The sequence below is a fragment of the Stomoxys calcitrans genome, chromosome 3 (assembly GCF_963082655.1).
Source record: "Stomoxys calcitrans chromosome 3, idStoCalc2.1, whole genome shotgun sequence".
NCBI lineage: Eukaryota > Metazoa > Arthropoda > Insecta > Diptera > Muscidae > Stomoxys > Stomoxys calcitrans.
Window position 1 is genome coordinate 77,284,375 of NC_081554.1, and position 9,615 is coordinate 77,293,989.

Consider the following 9,615-nt stretch of genomic DNA (forward strand, 5'->3'; position numbering starts at 1 on the left):
CTGGAAAGTGCAAAAATGAATTTTTTATAGTGCCCAAGATTTTCGACAAACTAAAAAAAAAACAAGTTCGGCCGGGCCGAATCTTTTATACCCTCCACCATGGATCGCATTTGTCGAGTTCTTTTCCCGGCATCTCATCTTAGGCAAAAAAGGATATAAGAAAAGATTTGCTCTGCTATTAGAGCGATATCAAGATATGATCCGGTTTAGACCACAATTAAATTATATGTTGCAGACCTGTGTAAAATGTCAGCCAATTCGAATAAGAATTGCGCCCTTTGGGGGCTCAAGAAGTAAAATAGAGAGATCGATTTATATGGGAGCTGTATCGGGCTATAGGCCGATTCAGACCATAATAAACACGTATGTTGATGGTCATGAGAGGATCCGTCGTACAAAATTTCAGGCAAATCGGATAATTATTGCGATCTCTAGAGGCTCAAGAAGTCAAGATCCCAGATCGGTTTATATGGCAGCTATATCAGGTTATGAACCGATTTGAACCATACTTGGCACAGTTGTTGGATATCATAACAAAATACTACGTGCAAAAATTCATTCCAATCGGATAAGAATTGCGCCCTCTAGAGGCTCAAGAAATCAAGACCAAAGATCGGTTTATGTGGCAGCTATATCAGGTTATGGACCGATTTGAATCATACTTGGCACAGTTGTTGTATATTATAACGAAACACTTCGTCAAAAATTTCAGTCAAATCGGATAAGAATTGCGCACTCTAGAGGCTCAAGAAGTCAAGACCCAAGATCGGTTTATATGGCAGCTATATCAGGTTATGGACCGATTTGAACCATGCTTGGTACAGTTATTGGATATCATAACAAAATACTACGTACAAAATTTCAGTCAAATCGGATAAGAATTGCGCCCTCTGGAGACTCAAGAAATCAAGACCCAAGATCGGTTCATATGACAGCTATAGCAGGTTATGGACCGATTTGAATCATACTTGAAACAGTTGTCAGATATCATAACAAAACACGTCGTGCCCAGTTTCATTCCAATCGGATAATAATTGCGCCCTCTAGAGGCTCAAGAAGTCAAAACCGAAGATCGGTTTATATGGCAGCTATATTAAAACATGGACCGATATGGTCCATTTACAATCCCAACTGACCTACACTAATAAGAAGTATTTGTACAAAATTTCATGCGGCTAGCTTTACTCCTTCGAAAGTTAGCGTGCTTTCGACAGACGGAAGGACGGAGGGACAGACGGACGGACATGGGTAGATCGACATAAAATGTCACGACGATCAAGAATATATTGGGTTGTCCAAAAAGTAATTGCGGATTTTTTAAAAGAAAGTAAATGCATTTTTAATAAAACTTCGAATGAACTTTAATCAAATATACTTTTTTACACTTTTTTTCTAAAGCAAGCGAAAAGTAACAGCTGATAACTGACAGAAGAAAGAATGCAATTACAGAGTCACAAGCTGTGAAAAAATTTGTCAACGCCGACTATATGAAAAATCCGCAATTATTTTTTGGGTAACGCAATATATACTTTATGGGGTCTCAAACGAATATTTCGAGTAGTTACAAACAGAATGACGAAATAAGTATACCCCCCATCCTATGGTGGAGGGTATAAAAAGAAAATATTGTGAAATTAAATGATCTTCGCCCTAACAGACAAAAAAAAATTAAAAAAAAAAAAATCGGCAAAGCCCAGCCGGTATTCGAACCTGGGCAAAAGATGCACACAAATGACATGTGTATGCCTTGGATGCTTTTGAAGTAGACGTATAGAGAAAAAGTCCACAGAAAATACATGCTGTGGAAAAGAACAGCTAGTGTGAAAGGTGTCAGACTTGTGTTAGTGCAGTGCTTACATCGTACAAAACGTTTTCGCGGTATATTCCAATTAAGTTCGACCTACTAATGTATGGCCCTTGAAGCCTTCACTCCATATATGGTAGATGAGTTATTCTAACCAAATGACGAAACGCGTCCCATAGTGGTTGATTTGGGTTGTGATCTCTGGCTTTCCATTTCAAAAATCTCCACTCATTGAGCACGTCTCGAAAGAGAAACAAACGAACAAAATTGTTTTTTTTTTTTTAGTTTTCGCTGAGTTTGGTCTTTTAATTTATTGCTTGTGAAGAAATTTCCTAACCGATTTTCAATTTTCAACCGATTTGTATAGCTGATAAAATTTGCAATATTTTTGCTGCATAACATGCTAAAGTTTGATGCTTCAATCAAAAGTTATGCGAGTTACAAATAAAAAAATGTGAAAAGTCAATTTTTGGAATTGATTTGTCAAAAAAGTTAATTTCATAAAACTTTCAAATAAGCTTATTTTACTGTAATGAACACTTAACGTAGATGCGTTCTAAATTAAATTTTTACAATTTGTGTTAACTCTAGTAGCAGAAATGAGGAGTACAATATTTGAATTTTTTACGAAAAAAAACTGGAAAAAAACCCTTTAAGTCCTCAAAACGCAAACTGAAACCCCCCATTTTAATAAAATATTATTTTACCCCAGACGGTATCTAAATACATTCACAAAATTTTTTGCGCCATTCAAGGATTGAGGTCTCTACGGTAATTTTACTGAAAAATGCAGATTTGGCAAACATCTTCCTGATATATGCACGTTTTCGGTATTTTCTTCAAGAAATTTGGACGCTTCTTCTCTAATAGCTGAGACCCAGTTTCGAGATGTTGCTCTCCACTTGGTCACTCCATCGGAGTTTTGGTGTTCCCCCTTTGCGTGTTCTATTATGGTCGCATTCAAAAGACTTCTTTGGTGGAGCTTTTTTCATACATTCTGACAAAGCGTTCTCTTGTGAATAGTGGGCCATGCCTTTGCACACCAGCTTCTCGTATAATCTTCTCCAGCAGGATATTAAAGAGATCACACGATAGGCTGTCTCCTTGTCAGAAACTTTATCGTTTGGTATTGAACGGTTCGCAGAGGTTATTTTTTATTTTAATTGAGGAGCATGTATCAGCAAGTGTCATCTTGCAAAGTTGTATCAGTTTTGGGAGGAATACCAAACTCAGATATTACTTGAAATACTTTTGAACTCATAGGGTTTTCGAAAGCGCCTTTGTATTCAACAAAAATATGGCAGGAGTTGAACTGTCCTTCTCGGGCCTTTTTCAGAATTTGGCGCAGTGTAAATATACCAGGTCTAAATGGTATACCAGGTCTAAAGCCGCATTGATAGGGTCCAGTTATCTCATTGACTTTAGGTTTTAATCTTTCACACAGTAATCTGGAGATTATCTTGTATGCGATAGGGAGAATATTTATTCCTCTGTATTTAGGACATATCGTCATGTCCCCTTTCTTGTTTTTGGGACATAGTATGCTGAGATTCCAATCATCGAGCATACGTTCATCTATCCAGAATGCGCAGACCATCTGATGGCACAAATTCTTTACCATCATCAGGGATCCGTTCTGTGGTATATTGATGTTCACTATCATCGAATACCAGCAGCTGAGAAAAGTCCTATTTCCATATCCACAGTACACTTCTTCTTTATTCCGCAAGAGGATGTGCCCGTACCAAAGCAATCGGTTAGATGTTTAATTCTTTGGTGGAATTTTCTGACTTCTGGCTTTTGAACATCTCGATTACCTCACACTCACGTCTTTCCATTTTCTTCTTCTTCTTGCGAAAGAGACATTTTTCCTCACATTTTCTCCCGATACCACTCCTTCATCTTGGGCGTTGTTACTGACTGTAAGGTTGCCCTGTATGCCGCATTCTTGACTTAAGTAGCATATTGGCATTCCTGGACGTACCGTGGATTCATTGGGGGAGGCTTTTGGTACACAAGTTCGAATGTTGCGGTTCTTTTCATGGAGTGAGCAATGGTTTGGCATTTGGGACAGGGAGTGCTCTCTTTAAGCAATTGAATACTCCGATGTCCAAATTCCGTGCAGAGTCAGATCGTATATATCTCGCCACACTAAGACGTATGTGAACGATTTTAATATATTGTAGAAATTCAGCCAAATCGGATAAAAACTGCGGCTTTTGAGAGCTCAAGAAGTCTAATCGGGAGATCGGTTTATATGGGAGCTATTGGGTTGCCCAAAAAGTAATTGCGGATTTTTCATATAGTCGGCGTTGACAAATTTTAAGCAAATTTTAAGCATTAATCGAATTGGATCGTCATGTAACTGAGCGTGAGATAGGAGAGAAGTTAAATATACCAAAATCAACCGTTCATTATCACATAAAAAGTCTTGGACTGGTGAAAAAGCTTGATATTTGGGTACCACATGTATTGAAAGAAATTCATTTAACAACCCGAATCAACGCTTGTGATATGCACCTTAAACGCAATGAATTCGATCCGTTTTTAAAACGAATCATAACTGGAGATGAAAAGTGGATTGTTTACAACAACGTTAGTCGAAAACGATCATGGTCCAAGCATGGTGAACCAGCTCAAACCACTTCAAAGGCTGATATCCACCAAAAGAAGGTTATGCTGTCTGTTTGGTGGGATTGGAAGGGTGTGGTATATTTTGAGCTGCTTCCAAGGCACCAAACGATTAATTCGGATGTTTACTGTCAACAATTGGACAAATTGAATACAGCCATCAAGGAGAAGCGACCAGAATTGGTCAATCGTAAAGGTGTCATATTCCACCAGGACAACACTAGACCGCACACATCTTTGGTCACTCGCCAAAAACTGAGTGAGCTTGGCTGGGAACTTTTGATGCATCCACCATATAGCCCTGACCTTGCACCATCAAACTACCATTTATTTCGATCTTTGCAGAACTCCTTAAATGGTAAAACTTTCGGCAATGATGAGGCTATAAAATCGCACTTGGTTCAGTTTTTTGCAGATAAAGGCCAAAAGTTCTATGAGCGTGGAATACTAAATTTGCCAGGAAGATGGCAAAAGGTTATCGAACAAAATTGCAATTATATATTTGATTAAAGTTCATTCTTAGTTTTATTAAAAATGCATTTACTTTCTTTTAAAAAATCCGCAATTACTTTTTGGGCAACCCAATATATCTTAATCTGAGCGCATATGGCCCATTTGCAATTCCCAATGACCTATATCCATATTAAGTATCTGTGCAAAATTATGCGCTCGACCGATATCGTGATTTCGACAGACGGACGGACGGACATGGCTAGATCGGATCAGAACGATCAAGAATATATATATTTATGGGGTCTTAGACTAATATTTCAAGGTGTTACAAACGGAATGACTAGGTAAGCATACCCCCATCCTAGAGTTTTGGGGGCAAAAATCGTGTATCCCCGAAACCAGTGGAGAAATCATATATCTCATGCAGACTTTTTGTAGGGATTTTTGACTACTATCCAGCAAAAAAAGAAAGAATGTGGAAAATTGGCCTAAGAATGAAGATTTGGCAGCCCGAAAAATTTTTCGTAGAACACCCATCCTAGGGCGGTGGGTATAAAAATTGTGTATCCCCGAAACCAGTGGATATATCATATACAGACTTTTATGTAGAGATTTTGACCACTATCCAGCAAAAAAAGAATTTTGAAAATCGGATTAAAAATTTAGATTTGGCAGTGCGAACAATTTTTCGTAAGTAATGCCAATTTAACCAACTTTGGGGGCCTGCAAGATCTTTGCGCCTTGAAATTTTGCCCACGATCTCGATAACATAGCTCAGCTGTAAATACTCCAAATTTCAAAAAGATACCTCTACCCGTTCTCAAATTGCATATTCTTTAGTAACTTTTTCCGACTTTCTTTCACTGTGCACACAAAGACGTGATGCACACGCAGGCTTCTGCAGGATGTGCAATGACGAGGAGGAGTTGGAGTCGCTCGAGCACCTGTTGTATCACTACCCCGCAACTGCAAGGAGAAGACACAGGATAATAGGTGAACACCTCTTTCCCAGCTTGGATTTCCTACAGGCTCTTAACCTCCTTGTTATTCATGAGTTCTGTAGAGGACTGAATTGAGTGACTGGATCATGCTCTCGACGGTGAGTTTTATCCTTTTGACATATGCATTGGTTTCGTTATTCTGTACTTATTTTGTATATGTATCTACTTTGTCTTCTTCATTTTCTTCTCTTCTACTTTCTTCTAGGGTGAAAGCAATGAACCTAAGGTGTTCGAGAGAAGCAGATAGTAACCGAGGTCGCTACTCGCTTGCCCTCCATTCTAATCAAACCTAGCCTAACTAAAGCATTAAAGATTTCCAAAAATATTCGCAGTCTCTTTGAATTATTGTCAACTCATCAATTCAGATTGAATCCAATATCTGCCCTCTCTGCAGTAACTCTCACTTGATGAGTTTGCCCATTTCGTGATAAACATCATAAAGGATGCATAATTATTGGAATCAATATAGAAATTAAAAATATAAAATTTCTCTCTTCCTTAAGGAGAGGAAAACAATTTCCTGGGAACACCATCGCACATACACGCATACACACTTCTAACCAACATTCTTGAAAGAGAGCTGTACACCTTGTCATATAGATGAACATACTAAAAGGTTGATGGGAGCAAGCAACAGCCATGCAGCCACCCAAATGCCAATCAGCAGATTCATTTTCACCAGTCATATCGCTTAGAGTGGCTCACCACCCTACCCTACCATTTGGAAATGATTGTCAAGCAAACATGTGTTGCCAAAATATCTAATTTATTTTATTACATTGACAATTTCATACGACATTGTGTGCTAAAATATGTGTCGAAACATCCTGTGGCACTTGCAAAAAAAAACCCAAACTGAGACGAAGCAATGAGAAAGTAAGACCAGGTTTTCTCAATCGCATGGAAAACATTGTTGCTTTGAACATCTGTGCAGTTGATCGAAAGGGATTAAGTAAAATGACCGAAGGTTCTTTGTGCAGATGAAGAAAGTAAAACACAAATGTGTACATACTAAAGAAAAAGTCTATTTTCTTATGAGCATAAGTGTAGGTGGATTTTCACAAACAATCCATAAAACTCAAGTTTGGTAATTGACCAAGAATGCTTTCGAAAGCGGCTTTGTAGTCAACAAAGAGATGGTAGGTGTTGATTTGTTCTTCTCGGGTCTTTTCCAGTATTTGGCGCAGTGTGAATATCTGGTCTAGGGTGGATCTAAAGTAGCATTGATAGGGTCCGATTATCCCACTGACTTTAGGTTTTAATCTTTCACACAGTATGCTCAAGAGTATCATGTATGTGGTGGGTAGGAGACTTATTACTCTGTAGTTGACATATTCCGTCTTGTCTCATTTCTTGTGTACGGAACATAGTATGGTGAGCTTATAATCATCGGGTAAGCGTTCTTCTAGCCAGATTGCGCAGACAAGCTCGCCAGATTGCGCAGTCAAGCTAGGCAGATTGCGCAGACAAGCTTGTATTAAATAGTTCAGAGGGTAACCCGTCGGCTTCTGCTGCCTTGTTGTTCTTCAGTCAGGTACCTGCTACTAGGAGGTAAACAATCTTTACCATTATGAGGGATAGCGTTTTTCTAGACAGATTGCGCAGACAAGCAGATGCATATGTCTTATCAGTGTGACGTCTCCGGTCTGAAATAGTTCAGAGTGTAACCCGTCGGCTCCTGCTGCCTTGTTGTTCTTCAGTCGGGAACCTTGGCACTTGGACCTCATTCTGACTAGCAGGTCAACATTCTATACCATCATGAGGGATAGCGTTATTCTAATCAGATTGCACAGACAAGCAGAAGCATATGTCTTACCAGTGCGACGTCTCCGGTCTTAAATAGTTCAGAGGGTAACCCGTCGACTCCTGCTGCCTTGTTGTTCTTCAGTCAGGTACCTGCTACTAGGAGGTAAACAATCTATACCATTATGAGGGATAGCGTTCTTCTAGACAGATTGCGCAGACAAGCAGATGCATATGTCTTATCAGTGCGACGTCTCTTGTCTTAAATAGTTCAGAGGGTAATCCGTCTGCTCCTGCTGCCTTGTTGTTCTTCAGTCGGGAACCTGGGTACTTGGACCTCATTCTGACTAGCAGGTAAACATTCTATACCATCATGAGGGATAGCGTTCTTCTAGTCAAATTGCACAGACAAGCTGATGCATATGTCTTATCAGTGCGACGTCTCTTGTCTTAAATAGTTCAGAGGGTAACCCATCGGCCCCTGCTGCCTTGTTGTTCTTCAGTCGAGTACCTGCTACTTGGACCTCATTCTGACTAGGAGGTAAACATTCTATACCATTATGAGGGATTGGTACATCTCAATACGCTCACACTCACATCTTTTCATTTCCTTTTTCTTTCTGCGGCAGAAACATTTCTCCTCTCTCCTTTTCTCCCGATACCTATCGATACGGGTGCGAACCTTTGCTGCAACAAGGTAATGATCCGAATCTATATTCGCTCCACGGATCGATCGTACATCTAACACACTGGATGAATGCCTTCCACCATCTATCACAACGTGATCAATTTGGTTCCTCGTGTTTTCATCGGATGACAGCCATATGGCTTTGTGCAAATTTGTATGTTGAAATCTGGTGCTGCTAGCTACAATGTTTTTTGCCGCGGCGAAATCTATTAGCCTCAACCCATTATAGGACGTTATCTTGTGGAGTCTAAATTTTCCGACTGTTGGACCAAAGATATCTTTCTTCAACATCTTTGCATTAAACTCTCCAAGAACGATTTTAATATCATGGGCGGGCAGTGGTGGTATTCTCTCTTTAGGCGCTCGTAGAAAATATCCTTGCTATGCTCGTCCTTGTCTTTCGCCAGGACATGGGCACAAATAAGGCTGATGTTGAAGAATTTGGCTTCTATGTGGATTGTGGTTTTATTTTTTCTTTGGCCTATATTGTGTTTGCGTGTTTTAAGACCCTACATCATTCTGCGGTCCGTACGTATTGCATACGCATGGCTATAAAAGATTCAATTAACATGCTTTCCAGTGTATGCTTTCGAAGAGGAAGTACTAAATTTCGCTTTCGTTGTTTTCCCTTCTATTTAAGGGGCAACATATTGGACCAACTTTAATTTTTGGAGAGTGTAAGACAATGATTGCAATATTTTATTTCTTTTCGAAATCCAACACGCATTCAAGGAAAATGTGGTAACGAGAGCTGCTACTTATTTTACTGTGCTTGAGTTTTAGTAATGTAGTCTACACTTATATTTGACACTCCATTATAATATAACACAATTGACCCTAGCTTTAATTGAACAACTGTCATGACATGTCGTAAAACATTCCTAAACAATTCCTATAGTTGAAATACCTACAGATAGTGTGTTACTTTTTGCAGTGTAGTGGCAAATATAAGCCCCAGTGTAGGCTCGTTTTAAGCTGTAGCAACTAGACTAGAAAAAGAGGAATCGTACGTTAGTGTCCAATGTCCTGAGAAAGAGTGGTTCCACTGCTTTCTTGACTGACCCTTGTCTAGAATTCGTCTTCCTCTTGAGTTGGTCATTGGCATGCCCCATTCTACCGCTCGAGAGTTGAAATCGCCAGCTACTATATGATGCCCGTTTAATCTTCGCATTGTGTCTTCGATCTCATCAAGTTTTGCCTCGAAGACGTCGATACTGTCACTAGGGGTTAGAAAGCAGCTAAACAGCATGAAGTGATCTAGCTGCAGCCAGGTTTATCCCTTTCCATTTTCGCTG